We start from the raw sequence: 23,004 nt of genomic DNA, 5'->3' as shown, positions 1-23,004 counted from the left end.
AGGCTTCTCTGTCCATGGGATTCGCCAGGCAAGTATACTGGAGTAGGTTGCCATTCCCTTCTCCAGGGGGATCTTCCAGACCCAAGGATCAAAGCTGGGTCTCCTGCATTGGCAGGCAGATTCTTTGCAGTCTGATCAACCAGGGAAGCCAACTTTAGGTAGTGTAGTAATAATACCAAATCTTGTTTTAACAGCATTAATGTCTGTTTTATTTATCCCATTTTTTGTTGTGGTTCCACACTAATTTTAAAATTATTTGTTCTAATTCTGTGAAAAGTGTCATGGGTATTTTGAATAGGAATTGAATTAGATCTGTATATTGCTTTGGGTAGTATGGACATTTTAACAATATTAATTCTTCCAACTCATGAATATGGTATATCTTCCCATCTATTTGTATCATCTTCCATTTTTTTTCATCAATATTTTATACTTTTCAAAGTATAGGTCTCTCATCTGCTTAAATTTATTCCTAAGTATTTTGTTCTTTTTGATGGTGTTGTACATGGATTTTCATGATTTCTCTTTCTAAAGATAGTTTCATTATTAGTGTACAGAAATGCAATAGACTTCTGGATATTAATCTTGTATCCCGCAACCTTACTGAATTCATTTATTAGTTCTAACAATTTTGGGGTGGAGAATTTTAGGGTTTTTTATATACAATATCATGTAACCTATTGCTTCTTCCCTTCCAGTCTGGGTGCTTGTATTTCTTTTCCTGGGTCTGATGGCAGTGCCTAGCATTTCCAATATTGTGCTAAATAGAAGTGGGTAGAGTGGGTAGAGTGGGCATTATCTTACCCCTGATCTCAGAGGAAAAGCTTTCAGCTTCTCATCACTGAGTATGAAGGAAGCTTCGGGCTGTCATTACGGCTTTTATTATGTTGAGGTGTATTTCCTCTATACCAACTTTGTTGAGAGTTTCTATCATAAGTAGATGTTTAAATACTACAAATATTTTCATGTAGATCCACAACCTCAGTACACATTAAAGTAAAACAATCTTCCCATATTCTTGTGTGTAGTCACATATTTTGCAGAAAAGAAAACTACAAAATTAGGAATCTGAATCTCAAGATATAAAAGCTGAGTGACAAACTATTTTTATGCAGTTGTGTCTGCCAGTGAACTGAAATTTCGTAATTCACATGACCCTGGTAAGAAAATTGTTAAAAATCAAAATACTATATATATAATAAATAATAAATAATACAGCCCTCAGGGACACAGTATGATATGGCCATCTTAATTTAAACAGTGAAACACTTACAGCACCATTCCCTAAGTGAAAACAATACCTTTCCTAGTTCCCATATTTTAATAAATGTGTAAAATACAAAGCCCTGAGACAGTTAAAAGGAAATTAAATCATGCTAACTATATACTTTTTTCTGCATAATACTTGAAATAAATACCTTCAGTTAATATATTCACCTTAGATAAAATCTTCAACAAAATGAGAATCTTTATTATCTGCAGACATCCTCAATGAATTTCACCTTTAAAAATTTTTAATTTTTACAGATACTGACTTAAAAATCATACATTTCAAAACACAAACCTGACTTTTTGTCAACTGTAAAATATAGTACTGAAACATATGTAATAGAATATAAAAAGATGAGACTTAAATATTTATTTGTAAGAAAATTATTTAGTGAATTTTACTTGTGATCATGATGTTGGTCAAAAAACCTAACTAGCCATTAAATTTTAAAAAGGTAATTATAGTTAAAGAATGCTGAGCTAAAGAAAAATATTTCCTTCATGCTGCAACAAAAATTACCTAACAATGAAGACATAAAGGCCAGTCAATCTTGCAATCTTTCAATTTCTAACTTAAAGCTTTAGCAAATCCAAATCATAACAATGGATATGTATTGGTTCTGTTCATTAAAAATCTTTCTCCTTCTGTTTCCACACACATATTTTGACAGTTTCATCACTACCCAGGTTCTCTGCAACCAATGCAGACCTAGTACAAAATCCTAAATATTAAACTATTAGCAGCAATCTGAAGACAGATTTAAGATAAACAATGATCAATTATATGGTTCCTTCTCTAACTAACATATACTTTTCATTTTACTAAAGACTTCAGAAGTTATTTCCTGCTACTCATTACGGAACTTTTAAAAAAGTATTCTCAACAAAGGCAAGTTAAAAATTGCAATCCAAGTATAAATAATAAAATAATAGCACTGGGGAAAAAAAAGTAGAAGATCTAATTCTAGTTTTAAATCGAACACTACAGTTTCATTCATAAAGCAGAATGTCCTATCTTAACATTGTGTATAGTTTATAGGCACAAAGAAATGACATTAGAAATAAATATAAAACATGTTGAATATTACTGATAAAGAAATACAAATTTAAACAATGACAAAGTATGCAATTGCTAGCCTTTCAGAATGACACATATTTTTAAATTACATGTAATGCTTACATATATGTAGTAACCTTTCTAGAAATCAAAACAGAAATAAACATTAATAATCATTCATACCCTTTTACTCAGTACTCTTAATCCCACAACTCAGTCCTAAAGAAATAAATCAGTGACTGAATTCTGGATTACATACAAGAATGTATATTAAAAGACATTTATCAAAAAGGAAAACTATGAACAACATAATGGTCCAACAATAAGAAAATGTCTCAATAAATTATAGTAAATACAGAAAATGGAACCCTAGACTGACCAAACGTTTATAAAAATTGCAATGATAGTTAAAGATGTACCCAATACAATGTGAAACGAAAAAGCAAGATTCAGAGACAACTTCCATGTTGCTGCTGCTGCTGCTGCTGCTAAGTCGCTTCAGTCGTGTCCGACTCTTCGACCCCATAGATGGCAGCCCACCAGGCTCCCCCATCCCTGGGATTCTCCAGGCAAGAACACTGGAGTGGGTTGCCATTTCCTTCTCCAAGGCATGAAAGTGAAAAGGGAAAGTGAAGTCGCTCAGTCGTGTCCAACTCTTAGCAACCCCATGGACTGCAGCCCACCAGGCTCCTCCGTCCACGGGATTTTCCAGGCAAGAGTGCTGGAGTCGGGTGCCATTGCCTTCTCCGAATTTCCGTGTTAGATGTACTCAAAGTATACTGTTTTTATCACTGACAATTAGATGATCATGCACTTGTTTAAGCTAACTATTTTACCAGAGGATCAGCCGGATGCAGGTAGGAAATCGTCTATTCTATACGTCACTGCACCCCCTCGATACCCGGCACGGAATTAAACATACAGTGACTAGACAGCCATCTATAATTCTAATGTTAATTCACAGCATAGTAAATCAAAAATAGCAAGTTGCAGAAGTATCCTAACAGTTGTTGTTCTCTTTTTTAAAGCACATTTGAATTACATGTATGGGTATAAAAAATAATACAGGCAAACTCCACTTCCATAATGGCAAAAGGACAATTCAGACAACCCCCTACCCCCAGGAGGACAGTTAGTTATACAAATGCTTTTTAATCTACTATAAAGCATCACAGTTTGGAAACAGGGAAGAGTTAAAGGACCAGTACCTGAAGGGTGGAGGAAAACCCAGAGATGGGGGTCTACTATCTGGGCACTCCCCACTGAGCACTGGGGCTGCAGAGCACTCCCCACCCCTGCGGACGAGAGCAACAGTGCAGTCCACAGCTCCCCACCAGGCCTTGGCGACACCCCCGCCAGTGGGCTGGGACGACCTTCAGGGCATTACATCCCCCAAAACTGGACTGAGGTCATCTCTGAGAGAATGGGCTTCCCAGATGGCTCAGGGTTAAAGAATCCGCCTGTAATTCGGGAGACAGGGGTTCGATCCCAGGGTCGGGAAGATCCCCTGGAGGAGGGAATGGCCACCCACTCCAGTACTCTTGCCTGGAGAATCCCATGGACAGAGGAGCCTGGTGGGCGACAGTCCATGGGGTTGCAGAACCGGACATGACTGAGCGACTAAGCACGCAGGCACACACACAGAGCTAAACCCCCAGGCACCTGGCAGAAACACCTGGAAACATACCCTGGACAAAGAGATTATCTCAGGCTTCAAATCACTTCTACTATCAATCTTAAACATATAATTTCAGACAGGTAACAAAAAATAATCAGGCACTCTAGCAAACAAGACCACACAGACAAAAACCAGCACGGAACAGACAGAATGAAAGCCCTCTCGGAGAGAAGGCAGAAGACGCAGGAAGCAATCATAAATGCGACGGCAGACATTTGGCAGACATTTAAGTAAGTGTTATCGGCATGAGCCAACAGATAAAAGTGACAGTAGGGCTGAACACGTGAAAACCGCCACATGAACAGAAGGCTACGTGGAGATAAAGCGCTGTGAGGTTCCTCTTAGAATGTCTGGGAAAGAGAAAGGTACAAATTAACACTATCTTTACCTTGCTAGTCTATATATCTTGTCTAAAACTTATGTTAGCACTTTTTTTATTGTAGTATAATTTATATACAGGAAAATTTCCATTTTCCTGTAAGATTTTCATACATTTGGGCAAATTTAGCCTTGTTAACTGCCACCAGAAACAAAATGAGAAGGTCTGTCGGCCCATACAATTCTCTGTGTCCCTTCACAGTCAAACGCGCCCCCCCCCCCCCCACCCATTCCCAGCAACCGCTCATCTGTATTCCGTCCCTTCCTTTCCCCTTTACCAGGAGAGCGTGCGGATGGAGCCACCCGGAGCACAGCCCTCTGAGCTGGGCCTCCTCTGCTCAGCCCAGTGTCCCTGAGACGCATCTGTGCTGCTGCACGCAGTCTGCTCAGGCTTTCTGTTTGCTCATCCATTCTCTAAGTAAAGGACATGTGACTTGTTTTCCAGTTCTGGGAAGTTACAAATAAAACCATTGTAAACATCTGCGTACCGGTTCACACTAGGTTTTCACTTCACACAGGTAAATATCTAGCAAAGAGATTACCTGGGTAACGTTAAGATTTTAATAACGCTGCTTGCAAAACAGAAGGTCTTTATCTGGTATGCTGAGAAGTAAGGAAATGAACAGTGCCTGCTGCCAGCCTGCGTTCCGCGCAGCCCCCTGCGGTCTCAGTGAGTGGCTCCTTCCTCATTCATCGTTTGTTTACTCTAGGGAGGCCATCGTAAAAGACAGGCATCCTATTTGCCTACAGGATTTGTATTTGTCAAGTCATCACGTGGGAAACAAGGAAATAAGAGAGAGAATTTCTAATAAAAATTATGGCAGACTGAGAAATGTGTTGAACCTTTCGCTTTTCTGGAAAGGCAGACATTACTGCCCCGTGATTATTCACTGACTCAGAACTGGCCTCAAATAAAACAGATAATAGGGTGTGAAAGAATGTAAGTGCTGTATTTTCACACTGAACAATTGAGCCCAGTATGAGGACAGTTTGTTTATGAATTCCTATTCCTACTCCTATAAAATGCATACGCTTGCTGACTAGTCAATAGGAGTGAAATATGGAAAAAAGTAGAACACAGCCAGCCAGAGATATGTTTAAGTAGTAAAATATAAACTTTCTGGATATGGAGTAATTTACGGTGAACTATTTTTCAAGAAAGTGAAAAGAAGAAAAGTTCAGTACACTCGGTAAATATGTCCTTCTCTGAACTAAATCTTTTTAGAGCCACTGCTACAGTTCAAACATGCTCCCTAGAACATCTGAAAAGAAGGGTTCGACACGAGAAGGCAGAGAAGTGTCCACTGAAAAATCATTTTAACGTTGTTTTTTGGTAAAGAATCACTGAAAAGTAACAAAACAAAGGTTGAGATAATCAGGGCCAACGTTTTCATTATGGTTCTTGTGACACCTGCTGGTTTGATCTTATCTTCGTCCCTAATATACATCCTTGTGTGAGACAGAAGCATTTTATATACAAACTCTGTAGCACATGAAACAGAATCCTGAGATTAATCAAGGGACCAAAGAGCCAAAAGCATAATGAGCACACGCCAGCCAACTACTCACTCCTCACAGCCACTGAGTGACTGAAATCAGTGTTGCTGGGTTTACTAGAAGTCACTTCCCAATGAATTTGATGAAAACAAGCTGTCTGTGACCGAATACTTTGATTCTACCTTATTATTTAATTCTGATACTAAAGTTACATTTTTAACCTTCAACTGCAAAAGACAGTAGAGCATGCTATTAGAATTCAAAAATGCCAAAAAGTAAATGTCTTCAAATATATTATCTAGGATAATTTTCTGGTTTGTTTTCAGCAAGTCCAAAATTGTGTCTTGGTAAAATAAGATAACACACATCCCTAACTCAGTCAGTCCTCAAATTTTTACCCCTTCCCTTCCTCCTCCTCTCTCCTAAATCCATTATAAAATATGATGTCAGAGGTTTATGCTCACAGCCACCGCTGCACCGCAGTCTTTACTGCCGATCACATCAGAGGTCACGCGAAACACCTGAGTGCATGGGAAACTCCAGATGAAAGACACTCTTCAGGGTTATAAACCTGTAATAGAACTGCGAAGAAAAAGGTTTCCTAACACTGGATTTCATAATGCTAAAAAACGCTTCATTCCAGTTGACTCACCCTCTGAATAAATATATCAAACCTGAAAAAAATTAAGTTTCTTCTTCCTAGGATCTTTGCTGTTTCATACTGCTAACATTTTAAAAAAAAAAATGTAATGTCTCTAAAGAAAAAGAAATACTCCAGTAAGTCATCTTTTTACTTGCTACTTTTTCCCTAGTTCAGCAAATCTAATAAGCAACAGGCTCCACACACCACCATTCAGTAGAGGCTGGATTAATTCAAACCCAAGACGGTGCTCAAGGATACATAAGACGAAGTCAGAAAATGTGCGGTGTAGGTTGTGAGTAAACACATCACCTTCACTTCTTAATTATGCACTGATGCAGCAAAGAGTTGCTTAAACCTAAATGAGATTTACTTTCTAACAGCCCGTTCTGAACAGAACCAGTCCTGAACGCAGCCTGTGAAGCAGTTCTCAGCCGTGCCTGGCTACCAGGTCTGTGCTGCTGCTGCTGTTCAGCTGTCTGGACCACCGCCCCGATTCCCGGCCCCTGATTCCAGCCGATCCGTCTGGAGTGGGACCTGCATCTCTCCGCTGAATAATATACACAAAAGGTACACAGAGGAGGACGGTGCACGACTTGGTTTGTGAACTACACGGTGTTAGAACTTAACAGGCTATGTCCCACTTTGCCCTGGTGTCCGGGGCATCACTGCAGCTGGGGTGACCAGCTCGCTGGCCACCAAACCTGCCCCACAGGCCGGGCCCACCAACCGGGCTGCGTCAGACACGGCAGACAGGCGGCTCACGCTCCTCTGTGTGAGTCTAAACTGGACCCAAACAGAAAGAAAAGGTGGGTGGGGGGTGGTGTGGTTATTCCAGGACACTGACCAGTGATCTGGGGAGGGGAGGGAGGTGGGGGTGGCGGACGGGGCAGGGGGGAGTGACCCCAGTAGGAGCTCCAGACGCTCTCAGGTGGATTTCTGTTGTTAACATGTTATTATTGTATGTTTGCCTTTTTAAGTAAAATTAGAAGGAACATAAACACCTCTCAGCACACACAGAAGTCTCTTCTGAATGTCTTCCCCCTCACTATTTAAAACAGATCTAAACAGATCATCCATTGGTTTCAAAACCATGTATTAGGATCTAATTCCCTAAATTACAATGTTTGGAAGAGTCATGTCAGACCATACTTACAAATGAAAATCTGAGTTTGATTTTTAAAATAACAAGTAAGTATGTCTAAGCTGTTGAGCCTAAGAGCCATCACGCATCTTCCTTTCTGTGGGTTCAGCGCAGCGACCGGTCAGGGCTAAGACGTGCGCTCCTCTCTTGAGCCCTGGATGGGTTGCCAGGGTGCACCCACCGCTGCATTCCTGGAGAGGACCTCTGAGAAAGAAAGGCTCGGGGAAGGAAATCAGGAGAGAGGGAAGAGCAAGGAGGAGGGAGCCGCGGGAAGAAGGGAGGCCAGCGAGGCAGCGAGGCCTGGTCTAGGCTGCACCAATGCTGCTTTTCCCAGACCCAGGGGCGGGGTGCGGGCGGCCTTCCCATCCTTTCAGCTGCAGGCCTGTCCTGATGGGGAAGTGTTCCGGGAATGGGGGCCGCAGTCCTCAGCGGCCCTCACTGTGGTCCCCACTCCCCGGACAGGGCTCTCGGGCTCAGAGGCGCAGCAAGAGTGGCCAAGCGAACAGGAACCCCATTCTCGGTGGAGACAGAAGCACGGCACACACTCCTGCTGCCCCCGGGCAGCGAGGTCCCTGAGTGCTGGGGTGTCCTGTGCGGCTTCTCCAACCTCCTCCAGCGCAGGAGGAGCTGGACTTGGGTCACGTTGGGGAAACCTTCACTCCCAGTCAACTGTTTCTGTTAGAAGATGCCAAGTTTTTACTCTCTTTGTATCACGCAACACATGTGCCCCCCAAAATAACCATGAGAGCAACTGACGCCCCAGGATCATGGCTCCAGAAACCAAGCTCATGAGGCGCGGCCCCGGACGAACATGAACCGCAATAAGCTGACCCGCAGGTGCTCCAGCGTGGATGTGGGCGCGCACTGCGCCATCTATTTCAATTCAGTTCAGTTCAGTTCAGTCGCTCAGTCGTGTCCGACTCTTTGTGACCCCATGAATCGCAGCATATCAGGCCCCCCGTCCATCACCAACTCCCGGAGTTCACTCACACTCACAGCCATTGAGTCAGTGATGCCATCCAGCCATCTCATCCTCTGTCGTCCCCTTCTCCTCCTGCCCCCAATCCCTCCCAGCATCAGAGTCTTTTCCAATGAGTCAACTCTTCGCATGAGGTGGCCAAAGTACTGGAGTTTCAGCTTTAGCATCATTCCTTCCAAAGAAATCCCAGGGTTGATCTCCTTCAGAATGGACTGGTTGGATCTCCTTGCAGTCCAAGGGACTCTCAAGAGTCTTCTCCAACACCACAGTTCAAAAGCATCAATTCTTTGGCACTCAGCTTTCTTTAGAGTCCAACTCTCACATCCATACATGACCACTGGAAAAACCATAGCCTTGACTAGATGGACGTTAGTCAGCAAAGTAATGTCTCTGCTTTTGAATATGCTATCTAGGTAGGTCATAACTTTTCTTTCAAGGAGTAAGCGTCTTTTTATTTCATGGCTGCAGTCACCATCTGCAGTGATTTTGAAGCCCCCCAAAATAAAGTCTGACACTGTTTCCACTGTTTGTCCATCTATTTCCCATGAAGTGATGGGACCAGATGCCGTGATCTTAGTTTTCTGAATGTTGAGCTTTAAACCAACTTTTTCACTCTCCTCTTCAATTTCACACAAGGATTACCATCTCTGAGAGACTAAATGGACTTTGGAAATCAATGGCGGGGAGAGAAATGATTATAAATGCAATGTGTGAATGCATGCAAACTTCATATTATTTTATTCTAAAAGCACTTGTGGTTCAAATGTGCCGAGTCTAGCTCAAAACCAAAAGCAGCCACAAGATTTTTTTGCAACAAATTTTTGTTTCTGTTTTTTTCCTTCACCCTCTTCCCTCCTGACGAGAGAGTGACATTAGCTAGGAGGGAGACTGGGGAGAATACTGCTCCCCTCCACCACCCAGGCCCCCAAGACTCCCGGCCAGACCAGCCTGGTGGAACCATCCCAGCGAGACATTCCCAGCGGAGACTGCCTGGGAGGCTACTCCAGTGAGACCCCTGGTGAGCAGGTGCCAGGGAAGGTCGGGGGCGAGGAGCGCACACCGCGCTCCAGAGATGCGACCATCATCGGCGTCCAGCCCAAGATCACACCTTCCTGAGCATGGAGCCTCCACACAGATTTCGGCACCTTCCCTGAGACTGGCAGGGGAACGCCAGGCTCCCGGGGCGCCCAGGCAGCCCTCCGAGTGAACAGAGGTGGAGGCCGCGTTGGTCCGTGCTCCGGAGGACACCAGAACCTGAGCAGGAAAACTGATGCGTGCGAACACCCAGCCCCTGCGTGCGCTGGGGCAGCCAACGCGGACTGCAGCACTGCTGAGGCCACGCCTGAGCTATTTCTGGTCTGGAAGGAGGCCTGGCGCAAGCACCTCTGACTTTCCACATTCAGCCAGGGACAGTCAGCAGCCCGGAGGCCTGAGACGGATGATTGTAACCAGGTGTCCTCAGACGTGACATTTCAGCTCGGGGCTGAAGCTAAACCACGCTGTTCTCTGCACTGCCACGAGGGTTATTAAAAGCCCTGCTGAACAAAGGGCTCTCCCAGGCTGATGACTCTCAACCGGCAGGGTCTCACACCAGTCTAGTCTCTGCTGCACTCTGAAACGAAGCTTCAGGGTGACCTTCCCACGTTCCCTGTCTGTGGCCCAGGAGGGTAGGTGCACCGCCCAGTCCTGCTACTTCCTCAAGGCTCACACAGCCCCGAGCAGACACCGTGCCTGCCAGGGCCACTTGCCCTCTCCCAGCAGAGTATCAACAGGGTGAGATTCAGACACAGGAGAGACGGAAGCATTAAAAAGCCGTGCCCAAAAACCGAAGGCAGGAGAAGGGGACAACAGAGGACGAGATGGCTGGATGGCATCACTGACGCGATGGACATGAGTCTGAGTGAACTCCTGGAGTTGGTGATGGACAGGGAGGCCTATCGTGCTGCAGTGCATGGGGTCGCAAAGAGTCGGGCATGACTGAGCGACTGAACTGAACTGAACTGAACAAGAAAGACAGAGGCTTTTTTCTTTTCAGTGGCGGCCAATTTCATAGCATATTAATGAAGGATTCTGTGAAGGAATTCAGTCACTTAAGTCTGATGATCTAAAGCAGGGACTGGCACCCTTGTTCAGCGAAGGGCCAGAAAGCAAACATGTCCAGGTTCACAAGCTGGTATCAGTCACTGAACCCTGATAGCAAAGCCGCCATGGACCATCCACCAAGCAATAGGGGGCTGTGTTCTCGTGTAACCTCATTCAGGACAACCAGCTGGGGCCACATTTGGCCACAGGCCATAGTCTGCCCACCCCTGAGCTAAAGCACATATCTGTCACACTTGGGCTCAGTGAACATCCAGTACCTGGGAAATACTACATTGGCCCTTTTAATCTGAAACCCTCTCCGGTAACCTTGGAGCCTGCCCACTCCACTAAGTACTCCACTACATACTCCGGGTTTATCAAAGGAATAAAGTCAATCAATGAGATAAAACAGGATACAGACCTATTACATTTATACTAAAGTTAAAACCGAACTTCCCTGCTGGCTCAGTGATAAAGAACCACCTGCCAGTGCAGGAGACACGGGTTCGATCTCTGGGTCGGGAAGATCCCCTGGAGAAGGAAATGGCAATCCCCTCCAGTGTTCTTGCCTGGAGAAACCCATGGACAGAGGAGCCGGGCAGGGTCCACGGGGTCATTAAGAGTCGGGTACAAGTAAGCACCACCACCGCAGACTGAACTACTGTGTGGCTGCCCCACAAGAGTAATTCTGGTAGGACTCACTTCTGCTACTCCCCCCCTACCACAATGGAGATACAACCCTCTTCCACTAAAACCCCACAGATTAATAAAATAACATACAATAAACCATAGTCTGTACATCACAGACCACAAGAGTTACAACCTAAAAACTAGGAATCGCAACAACTCAACATTTAATGAGTTTAACATTCAGAAAACTAAGATCATGGCATCTGGTCCCATCACTTCATGGGAAATAGATGGGGAAACAGTGGAAACAGTGTCAGACTTTATTTTGGGGGGCTCCAAAATCACTGCAGATGGTGACTGCAGCCATGAAATTAAAAGACGCTTACTCCTTGGAAGAAAAGTTATGACCAATCTAGATAGCATATTCAAAAGCAGAGACATTACTTTGCTGACTAACGTCCGTCTAGTCAAGACTATGGTTTTTCCTGGGGTCATGTATGGATGTGAGAGTTGGACTGTGAAGAAGGCTGAGCGCCAAAGAATTGATGCTTTTAAACTGTGGTGTTGGAGAAGACTCTTGAGAGTCCCTTGGACTGCAAGGAGATCCAACCAGTCCATTCTGAAGGAGATGAACCCTGGGATTTCTTTGGAAGGAATGATGCTAAAGCTGAAGCTCCAATACTTTGGCCGCCTCATGCGAAGAGTTGACTCATTGGAAAAGACTCTGATGCTGGGAGGGATTGGGGGCAGGAGGAGAAGGGGACGACCGAGGATGAGATGGCTGGATGGCATCACCGACTCAATGGCTGTGAGTGTGAGTGAACTCCGGGAGATGGTGATGGACAGGGAGGCCTGGCGTGCTTCAATTCATGGGGTCGCAAAGAGTCGGACACTACTGAGCGACTGAACTGAATCCACTGAGTTAAAACAGAAGTAATCTCTGTTAAACTTGATGTCTGTTATGACTTGTTTCTAAACACGTTAAAAATATAAAAGATACTAAGGGATACACCAAATAAAATAAGATCAAAGGCCCCATACCCCTCTAAGCCTAAAAAGCACTGTACGCATGCATGTTAGCTGCTCAGTCATATCTGACCCTCTGTGACCCCACGGACTGCAGCCCGCCAGGCTCCTCTGTCCATGGGATTCTCCAGGCAAGAATACTGGAGTGGTAGCCATGCCCTCCTCCAGGAGATCTTCCCGACCCAGGGATTGAACCCGAGTCTCCTGCATTGCAGGCAGATTCTTTCCCATCTGAGCCACCAGAGAAGCCCAAAACAAAATACTACGTAAAATTTATGACTGGGACCTCCCCGGTGATCCAGTGGCCAAGACTTCCCACTCCCGACTGAGGGGCCCAGGTTCGACCCCTGGCTGGGGAACAAGATCCCATATGCCACAACTAAGACTTCACAGGCCACAACTAAAGATTCCACACGCCACACTGAAGAGAGAAGATCCTATCTGCCCAAATTGAGCCAGTGCAACCAAGTAAATATTGTTTAAAAAAAAAAAATTCATGACTATCCCTTTACTGTTTACCTAATAGAAAACACAGCAAAAACTTTCTACTGATTTAGAAAAGTCAATATTCTGACAACTCCCACTTGCTGGAAAGAAAACAAAATTTAAAAAAAGAAACCATTCTTCTCTTCTTGGGCCAATCTTCTAATAAATGGTAGGAAGAAAGAAAACAAAACACTTTCAGAAAAAAAAATGCTGAATCTCTAAAAGTATAATTATAGTGATAATTATTCATTTAGAAAAATTGTTAGTTTAATTCTAGCATTCCAGAAAACAGCATACTCAATAAACACAGGTTTTATTAAAGCCTAAGTCATTCAAAAAGCCTTAAAGAAAACTAATGGCATAAAAACTCCTCATCTCTGACAGTTCAAGTGGGCTTGCTCGCCTTTTGAGAAAGTTTCAGTGAGTGGACGTAGGAAGACTGAGGCATGCTGAAATTCGGACGGGTCTTGTGAGTCTGCCACGTCTGCCGCAGCGGACAGAAACCTCCAGAGACCGCCCGGAACCCGCCTCCACTCCGGGGTCGCACGGTGGATTTGGACAGCAGTCCTCAGCACTGGGGGTGCGAGAGGGCGTCGCTGGGTATCTTGTATGCATCTCCAGAAGAAAACTTGGTGCTACAGTAATACTCTCATCAGAACACTGTCTTCTGGATTCATCCGAGTCAAGCAGGGGACAAGCACTTTCGGAAACAGCGCGTAGGAAAGAATTATTGGTGGTGCTGGGAATGGTGCATTTTATGTGTCGGGTTGACTGGGTCACAGCTGCCTGGGTCTTCGGTTGGACATGATTTCTGAGCATCCGGGAGAGAGTTTCTGGCGGAGGGGAGCGCGCAGTTAAGCCACCTGTCCGCCCACACGCACACCGGCCCCCAGTGCGGGGGAGCATCACCCACCCTTCCAGGCCCGCGGAGGACAGACAGGCAGGGAGAGGAGGGCGTCCCAGAGCTGCAGAGCCTGCGCCCCGGCCCGGCAGGGACCGCCCCGCCGCACGTGGGATCCTCAGGCCTGCAGACTCGCCCGCACCCATGCTGCTGGTTCAGGAGCCTCCGGCCTCGGATACGACACCACCACCGCCAGCTCCTCTGGGTCTCCAGCTTGCAGATGGCAGACCTGGGGCACCCAAGCCTCCGTGACCACACCAGCCGATTCCTCACAACGGCTCTCTCTACATGTGTGCATCTGTATATGTGTGAGAGTGGGTACAGAGCTAGGTACGTGGCAGGCTACATATTAAGGTAACCACATGTACAGAGAAAGGTATAACTTGAGTGCGTGTTTATATACATATCCTCTTGGTTCGGTTTCTCTGGAGAACCCGGACTAATACAGCACTGTGCTCTTAACAAATTAACACGTCTGTTTGTACTGTGACGGCCATATGGATCAAGTAATTTAAGTAAACACAAAAGGATGACACTCACCCCTTCTTTTTCTTAAATCAGTGGAATCTAAAGTTTAAATTTTAAATGATACAAATTCTTTATTCATTCTAACAACTTCTTAAGACACATTCAAAGCCCTTTAACTGAGTCCTTACATTTTCTATTTTTTTAAAGTGTATCATCAGCGCTTAGTAGCTATTCTGAGCAGAGCCCCTCCAGGAATGAATAAAATAATTTTCAGTGGCTGGTCCCCAGAGAATAAATATTTTGAAATATCTTAAAACATAAAATCTGACTTCATCTTAAAAGCCCTTAACGTTCATCTGACTGTTTAAAGAGGACTGTAAGTGGGTCATAGGATATGTGTTCCCACACGAAGATCTGTATACAAATTGTTCCCTGGAAAGAATGTTTAACCAGAGGTTATAAAAACCAAAAGCAGGATTAACAATGGAAAGTCCAACCGAACGTCAGCTGACCCTGCGACGCTCTAGCCGGCGGTGTCCTGGGCCTGCTCATTCCGGGTTCAGAGGGACGCTCAGTCCACCTCACTGCAAATATGCAAATGTCTTTTTCCCTCAATTGTGCACTCAACATAACTAATCAAAGAATAAGACACTGGTTTATACAATCAACAATCAATTATGTTATCATTAACCAAAGGCAGCAAGATTCTCAAATGTCTGTTTCCAATGACAGCCCTGGGTTCAGGAGCTCTGACCCAACTCAAAGTGAGAACAGGGGCCATCCAGGCCCCTACTCTGCTCCAGGTCAAGACCCCAGCAGGAGGACGGAGGCTGCTGGGCTGGTGCCTCCTCAGCGCTGCCTCCATCTCTGAGTCTCCCCGCCCACCTTCAGCATCCTTGGCACAGCTCAGGCCAACCTGATCACTTTCCATGGACTGCAGAGTCCAGGTGGTCGCTCTGCCGCTTAACTTTCGAGTCTCAGTACTGACTCCTTTCCAGCCTGCAAGACAGCCACTAAATAACAACAATAAAAGTAAGACAGAGCGGCAGCTGTGCAGTGCTGCAGTGGCGATTGATTATATCAGATATCAGATCGATATATCAATCAATCAGACTGATTACATTCTTTGCAGCCAAAGATGGAGAAGCTCTATAAAGTCAGCAAAAACAAGACTGGGAGCTGACTGTGGCTCAGATCATGAGCTCCTTATTGCCAAAGTCAGACTTAAATTGAAGGAAGTAGGGAAAACCACACCACCATTCAGGTATGACCTAAATCAAATCCATTACAATTACACAGTGGAAGTGAGAAACAGATTTAAGGGACTAGCTCTGATAGATAGAGTGCCTGATGACTATGGATGGAGGCACGTGACACTGTACAGGAGACAAGGATCAAGACCATCCCCAAGAAAAAGAAAGGCAAAAAGCAAAATGGCTGTCTGAGGAGGCCTTACAAATAGCTATGAAAAGAAGAAAAAAGCAGAGGAGAATAGTAAAGATATACCCATGTGAATGCAGAGTTCCAAAGAATAGCAAGGAAAGATAAGAGAGCCTTCTTCAGTGATCAATGCAAAGAAATAGAGGAAAACAACAGAATGGGAAAGACTAGAGATCTCTTCAAGAAAATTAGAGATACCAAGGGAACATTTCATGCAAAGATGAACTCAATAAAGGACAGAAATGGTATGGACCTAACAGAAGCAGAAGATATTAAGAAGAGGTGGCAAGAATACACAGAAGAACTGTACAAAAAGATCTTAATGACCCACATAACCATGATGGTGTGATCACTCACCTAGAGCCAGACATCCTGGAATGTGAAGTTAAGTGGGCCTTAGGAAGCATCACTACAAACAAAGCTAGTCGAGGTGACGGAATTCCAGTGGAGCTATTTCAAATCCTGAAAGATGATACTATGAAACTGCTGTACTCAATATGTGAGCAAATCGGGAAAACTCAGCAGTGGCCATAGGACTGGAAAAGGTCAGCTTTCATTCCAATATCAAAGAAAAGCAATGCCAAAGAATGCTCAAACTACCGCACAATTGCACTCATTCCATACACTAGTAAAGTAATGCTCAAAATTCTCCAAGCCAGGCTTCAGCAATATGTGAACCATGAACTTCCAGATGTTCAAGCTGGTTTTAGAAAAGGCAGAGGAACCAGAGATCAAATTGCCAACATCCGCTGGATCATCAAAAAAGCAAGAGAGTTCCAGAAAAACATCTATTTCTGCTTTATTGACTATGCCAAAGCCTTTAACTATGTGGATCACAATAAACTGTGGAAAATTCTAAAAGAGATAGGAATACCAGACCACCTGACCTGCCTCTTGAGAAACCTCTATGCAGGTCAGGAAGCAACAGTTAGAACTGGACATGGAACAACAGACTGGTTCCAAATAGGAAAAGGAGTACAACAAGGCTGTATATTGTCACCCCACTTATTTAACTTATATGCAGAGTACATCATGAGAAATGCTGGGCTGGATAAAGCACAAGCTGGAATCAAGACTGCCAGGAGAAATATCAGTAACCTCAGATATGCAGATGACATCACCCTTATGGCACAAAGTGAAGAAGAACTAAAGAGCCTCTTGAAAGTGAAAGAGGAGAGTGAAAAAGTTGGCTTAAAGCTCAACATTCAGAAAACAAAGATCATGGCATCCGGTCCCATCACTTAATGGGAAATAGATGGACAAACAGTGGAAACAGTGTCAGACTTTATTTTGGGGGGCTCCAAAATCACTGCAGATGGAGACTGCAGCATGAAATTAAAAGACGCTTACTCCTTGGAAGAAAAGTTATGACCAACCTAGACAGCATATTAAAAAGCAAAGATATTACTTTGCCAACAAAGGTCCATCTAGTCAAGGCTATGGTTTTTCCAGTGGTCATGTATGGATGTGAGAGTTGGACTCTAAAGAAAGCTGAGTGCCAAAGAATTGATGCTTTTGAACTGTGGTGTTGGAGAAGACTCTTGCGAGTCCCTTGGACTGCAAGGAGATCCAATCAGTCCATCCTAAAGGAAATCAGTCCTGAATGTTCACTGGAAGGACTGATGCTGAAGCTGAAACTCCAATCCTTTGGCCATCTGATGCAAAGAACTGAGTCACTGCAAAAAGCCCTTGATGCTGGGAAAGACTGAAGGTGGGAGGAGAAGGGGACAACAGAGGATGAGATGCTGGATGGCATCACCGACTCAATGGGCATGAGTCTGAATAAACTCTGGGAGTTGGTGATGGACAGGGAGTCCTGGCATGCTGCAGTCCATGGGGCTGCAGAGTCTGACACGACTGAGCGACTGAACTGAATTGAAAAACAAGATAAAACGACAACCACCTGTTCTTCACACAGTACCCTGGCATTTCAAACCTTTAAAGGAAACTGTAAAGGCAAGAGGAAGTTCAACAAATCAGAATTCTTACCTCGATGAATTTAGTGTTCTATTTCATCAAACACACAACCAAGACTCCTTTATAGCTGAGTTCATTACTAAACCGAAAACTAAGTAAGATAGTATTTCAATAGCTACGGAAATAATTTCAAATATATCCTTTCACAGGTTAAAATAATTTCCATGAGTCAGTTTACTGTTCTAAACTTACTGACCGTAAGTTTAAATAAAACGACCATTAGAAAGGTGATCTGGTGACATAAATCTTCTGGCTCATTGAAGAAGCGCAGCATAAGTTCTCTCTTCTCTGCAACATGTAACTCCTTTGAGATAAGGTATCTTTGAGAGCCAAGATTCTGGGTTCATGTTTTAACAGAGAAAATGATTTACAGATTTTCATTTTCACATTCAGTATTTCTGCATGCACCCGACGGTATGGCCTCAGGAAATTGAAATAGAAATGACAGGTTACCTGGAAGACGACCAGCAACCAATCACCAATCAAACTGAACAAATCCTTTCTTTTAATAAAACCCAGCTCTATATATTTATACATAACTTTTTATACCAACATTGTTTCCAGTGAAACAAGTAACAAGACTACCTCTCTCCCCACTCTGGGCCCTTTCATCAGCTGTTGTTCCCACACCAATTTGTAGGTAAGCCTTAAGCAACCATCATATTAATACGATGCACAGGACCACTGCGATCTGTTTCTTTAGCAAATTCAATAATTTGCAGCTTTCTGAAACCAGTTCCCTGGGTGACACCTCGCAGCTAACAAGAAAGCTTAAGATTACACAAGCAAATGTACATGGAAATCAACTTCTACTGATAGCTCAGTCGATAAGGAATCACCTGGAATGCAGGAGACTCTGGTTCGATTCCTGGGCTGGGAAGATCCGCTGGAGAAGGGACAGGCTCCCCGCTCCAGTCTTCTTGGGCTTCCCTGGTGGCTCAGCTGGTAAAGAATCCGCCTGCAATGCGGGAGACCTGGGTTGGGTAGATCCCGTGGAGAAGGGAACAGCTACCCAGTCCAGTATTCTGGCCTGGAGAATTCCATGGACTGTGTAGTCCGTGAGGTCACAAAGAGTCGGACACGACTGAGCGACTTTCACTTTCAGTGTGTGTTGCTCACATGTATATTCTGTGCTCCGTCCAGAACGCTCATTAGTGTGAGAAAAGTTCAGAATAACTGTTTTTAATGTTTAAATCAGGTTGGCCATGATTAAGAACAAGAACACTTTAAAAACAGAGGGAAAACCCTCCTTGAGAGCCTGTCCTCTTGTCTCTCCACCATCAAACCTATTTCCACAACTCAGCAGCCATCAGAAGGTCACCACACCAGGCAGTAAGCAATCACAAAAACAGTTTCCAAACCCATGAGACCCTGGGAGGGAGGAGGAGAGCCATGTTTTCCAAGAAAGGAAACACTGAAATCAGATACCACGGTGAACTTTTGAGGAGAACCTGATCAGTAAGGCCAGGCAGAATCACACGGGCTACAGACGCTGGGCGGGCTGCAGGGGAGACGGCGGCGCTGTCAGTGAGCACAGCTGATGCGTGGACAGCTGCACAGTCAGGACAGAAATAAAAACTAAGCAGCTGATTGGGAGGAAGGCCCTGGGGAATTTATTTTCAGGTTCGTTCAAATCCACAATGGGAAGCTGGTCAGCATGATTATAAATCTAATCTTCTGGCATAATGTGACTTTTAGGAATTTCGGCAATTACCATTATCATACCAATTTTCTCTTCTTCATTCTCAGATTGACTTGTGTTTCACCCAATTTCATGAACACGGATGCTCATGGACACAGATTAAGTGTTTCTGATGGCTTTCCTGTCTCCTTGGTCAGCTCACGGACACTATTTATCAGGGCCTGTGATAAGCAGACACGTTCTAGGCACAGGGCATCTGGCCTGCACAAAAGTGACAGGGCCGCCGCCCTCGGGGCGTCTGCAATCTGGTCGGCAAAGCTCACCGTGAGGGCCAGTAATAAGCACGGTCCGCTTGACCCGTGAAAAAGGCCAAGTGATAAGGGGCATGGAACAGTCTGGGGGAAGGGGGTGGGGGTGTCCAGGAATCCTTCCACTGAAGCCTCAAGGGTCAGGGGAGGGGGGTTCACTTGGGGAGGGAGGCAGAGAAGAGGAAGCAACAGGGCAGGCGGGACTCCTCCCAGCAGCAACCCCCACCCCCAGATGGGGTGTTCGGTCTGTTCTCACACACAGAGAGGATCCACTTCACGGATGGCCAGGGAAGGCTGCGTCCTTCTGTGCTGAGACACCATATTTCTGAAACGTCAACTGTTCTTATATCAGAGCACTATAGTTTAAGAAATGAGATTCTAAGTTCTGCAAGTCAGAACAAACTTTAAAAGAGCCATCAAGAAAGCTTTGCCGGGGGACGTTCTAAATTGGGAGAACTCATTTCCTCCCTCCCAGAGGGGTGCAAAGTGAAAGTTTCACATCTCAGGTAGTTTCACGAGGCTGACCCACACCTAACAGGGGGCAGCCACTGAAAACACTTCTTTAAAGCAAAACACCCACCAGAAAACCTCACTAATCTCAGCTGAGGACACAATTCCCGTTCATGACAGAACCAAGTTCAAATACAGATGAGTCCAGCGCAGTGCTCAGTCGTGTCCCACTCCTTGCGACCCCATGGACTGCAGCCCACAGGCTCCTCTGTCCATGGGATTCTCCAGGCAGGAATACTGGAGTCGGTTGCCATGCCCTCTTCCAGGGGGTCTTTCCGACCCAGGGATCAAGCCCAGGTCTCCTGCATTGGAAGGAGAATTCTTTACCATTGACCCACCAGGGATACAGGATTAGGTCAAAAACAATCACTAGGCAAAAAAGCTTCTCTTCTGAGAAAAGCAAAAATACAGAATGGTACAGTACGTGCTGAGCAGAAGACACTCCCCAGAGAGGAGAGGTAGGCGGCCACGCTCGTGCCCTCACTCTTCACAGGCAACCCTGCTTGTGTTTTGAAAAGAGCAGAGTGAAGACACTTTTTAATACAGATTTTCCTAGTAGCTTTCCAAAGGGCACTGTCACTGGACTTTCCCAGAACCACCAGTAACGCTCTCCTCTGGCTTAGAACGCTGTGTCGTGACGTCACTGGACCTAAGGACAATCTTGTTGGCACAGCCACCATCATGTCTGCTGGGTGTGGGTGTGTTCCGGAATTGGCAAAGCCACTTCAAACACAAATCAAATTCGTCTAAGAATCCTCAGGTCAACCATTAGTCACAAAATATTCCAGATTTTTGGATGATCTAGAGAGAAATGAAAGTTCTCTGAATATATAAGCAGTTTGACTATTTTAAATTGAAAATATATTCCAAATTTTCCAATAAAGCCATTTAAAAACTCTCAAATAGGTTGACAAGAAGTCAGTCAAGCCTGTCAACTGAGGAAACAAAGTTCTGAGCTGCACGGTGCTTATTAATAGGCTCCTTCTGAAAATGGTGCTGAGGCAAAGTCATAGACTTATTACTATGACGAACTCCAGTGTCTACGGAAGTGGAGTACCATGCACACTTATTTATAACGTATTCACCACCTGTGAAAACTGCCCAGTGAACAAAGTCACAGCCCTGCGCTCTGCCAGGGTGCCCAGTATACTGTGGACAGCCAGGGAGCACCAACAGCATAACACTGACACGCGTTCCTAGAACTGAAATCCAGCGAGGGCATATCTTGTTACTAAACCACCTGAAAGGTATCGCTAATTAAACACCAAACTGTTAAACGGTCCGGGTACCGCCAACACTCACAGTGTCTGAGGATCATCAGAGGAGGCCCCTACTCTCCCAGGACACTAGCGATGTCCTTCAGAGACATGTGAAGAGAGCAAAGGAAAATGTCTCTTTACTGACACGTTCTCTTCACATGATTTTTGAGCCCCTCTAGGGTTCTCAGTCATTCAAGCATTAAAAATCCTTCCTGCAGTCACATGCTGTGCCCCATTACAGCTGTGTCCGCCAAAGCTCCGAACGTAGCAAGCACAGAGGAGACATTCAAATATTTGCCAAAGGAATGAAAAAATAAAGTCCACCTAGTCCTGCTCCATCTCGGTAAACTTAAAAAGCCGTGGTTACAACTGACTCTACATGCTACTTCAGCGTAAAATTAAGAAGAGCAGCTGGAGAAGACTCTTGAGAGTCCCTTGGACAGCAAGGAGATCCAACCAGTCCATCCTAAAGGAAATCAGTCCTGAATATTAGCTGGAAGGACTGATGGTGAGGCTGAACTCCAATACTTGGGCTACCTTTTGCAAAGAGCCAAGTCATTGGAAGACCCTGATGCTGGGAAAGACTGAGGGCAGGAGAAGGGGACGACAGAGGATGAGCCTTAGTGACTGAACAGCAGCAAGGAGCGGCTCCATCAGTAACTTACCCAAATGTCTGGGACTACAAATGTGTACTTACTCTAAGTCTGAGGCGTTTCAGAGCATAATGCTTAGAAGGCTTGCATCATAATAATCTATTGTTGATAAAGATCCTAGAATACCTTCACCATATCATTCTTGTGCTTAAAACTGCCTAATTGTTCTCCACCATTAAAATTAAGTACAAATTCCTTAGGCTGGAATTACAGTCCCATTTATCCTACAGAAAGGTACTGACTCCCTTCTGTGGAGCTGGCGGGTACCAAGGAAAACGAGACGAACAACAAAGGGAGCCTTCCCTGGAAGAGCTCCGAGCCCAGAAGAGGCTTTGGAGGAGACGCAGCCCATGGAAAGTCAAGGGCAGGCTCGGGTTTCCTGCTACTGCATGCAGCCTTGGAAGACTGGCTGGTTCTCAGACGGGGCGTCACAGCTAGTTTTCCATTTCACAAATTCCACTTTGGCAGCCACAGAGAGAATGAATCAGAGCCTCCTGCCCCACTCTTTTTGCCAAACTGGCCCATTTTTGAGCTGCAGAAGTCCTAACTTCACTTACCTCCAGGGCTTCCAGGCAAAGCCCGGCAGCCAGGGCCCCCCGCCCCACCGTATCCCCTGGAGCCAGGAAGACGCACCCCCTCTACGGTCCCTCCAGGGTGTCGAGGGCATCACCTTGCTGTCAGTGACACCACTGCTCAGGGCTACCGAATCCGTGATCACAGATGGCTCTCAGTCCACCTGCAGGAGGTGCCTTCACGAGCTGCAGGGTCTGACGGCTGCTGATTAGCTAGACTACACTTCCCTGAAACAGTCAAGTCTGGTTAAGCCCCTGAGTAAATATCATGGAACAAAGGACAGAGAGTTGAAAAGTAACAGGTTCTAAAATCTAAAACCAGAAGTAATGTTTCCAAAAAACTAAACCTAAATTCCCTGCAGGACTTTTTCATATGACTTAACTACATGTAAGACCTACAGAAACCAA

At 45.0% G+C, this 23,004-nt stretch overlaps 1 protein-coding gene across 13 annotated transcripts in view; it reads right to left on the bottom strand.

Moving 5' to 3' along the window:
- Positions 1-23,004, bottom strand: part of NEK7 (NIMA related kinase 7) — a 136,478-nt gene that overhangs the window by 89,709 nt on the left and 23,765 nt on the right. For 2 of the 13 annotated variants that reach the window (XM_060396770.1, XM_060396773.1), the window contains exon 1: positions 18,492-21,625. The exons of 10 other annotated variants lie outside the window; for them this stretch is intronic. The gene's annotated coding sequence lies outside the window, so the exon portion shown is untranslated. Of the gene's footprint in view, positions 1-4,660; positions 13,858-18,491; positions 21,626-23,004 lie in introns of those variants that run through there. One more of the 13 variants, XM_042229304.2, reaches the window with a different exon arrangement.

Source organism: Ovis aries, chromosome 12, assembly GCF_016772045.2.
Source record: "Ovis aries strain OAR_USU_Benz2616 breed Rambouillet chromosome 12, ARS-UI_Ramb_v3.0, whole genome shotgun sequence".
In the NCBI taxonomy this organism is placed as follows: Eukaryota; Metazoa; Chordata; class Mammalia; order Artiodactyla; family Bovidae; genus Ovis; species Ovis aries.
The sequence above is the reverse complement of the archived record's forward strand: the minus strand, read 5'-3'. Positions and strand labels throughout refer to the sequence as shown.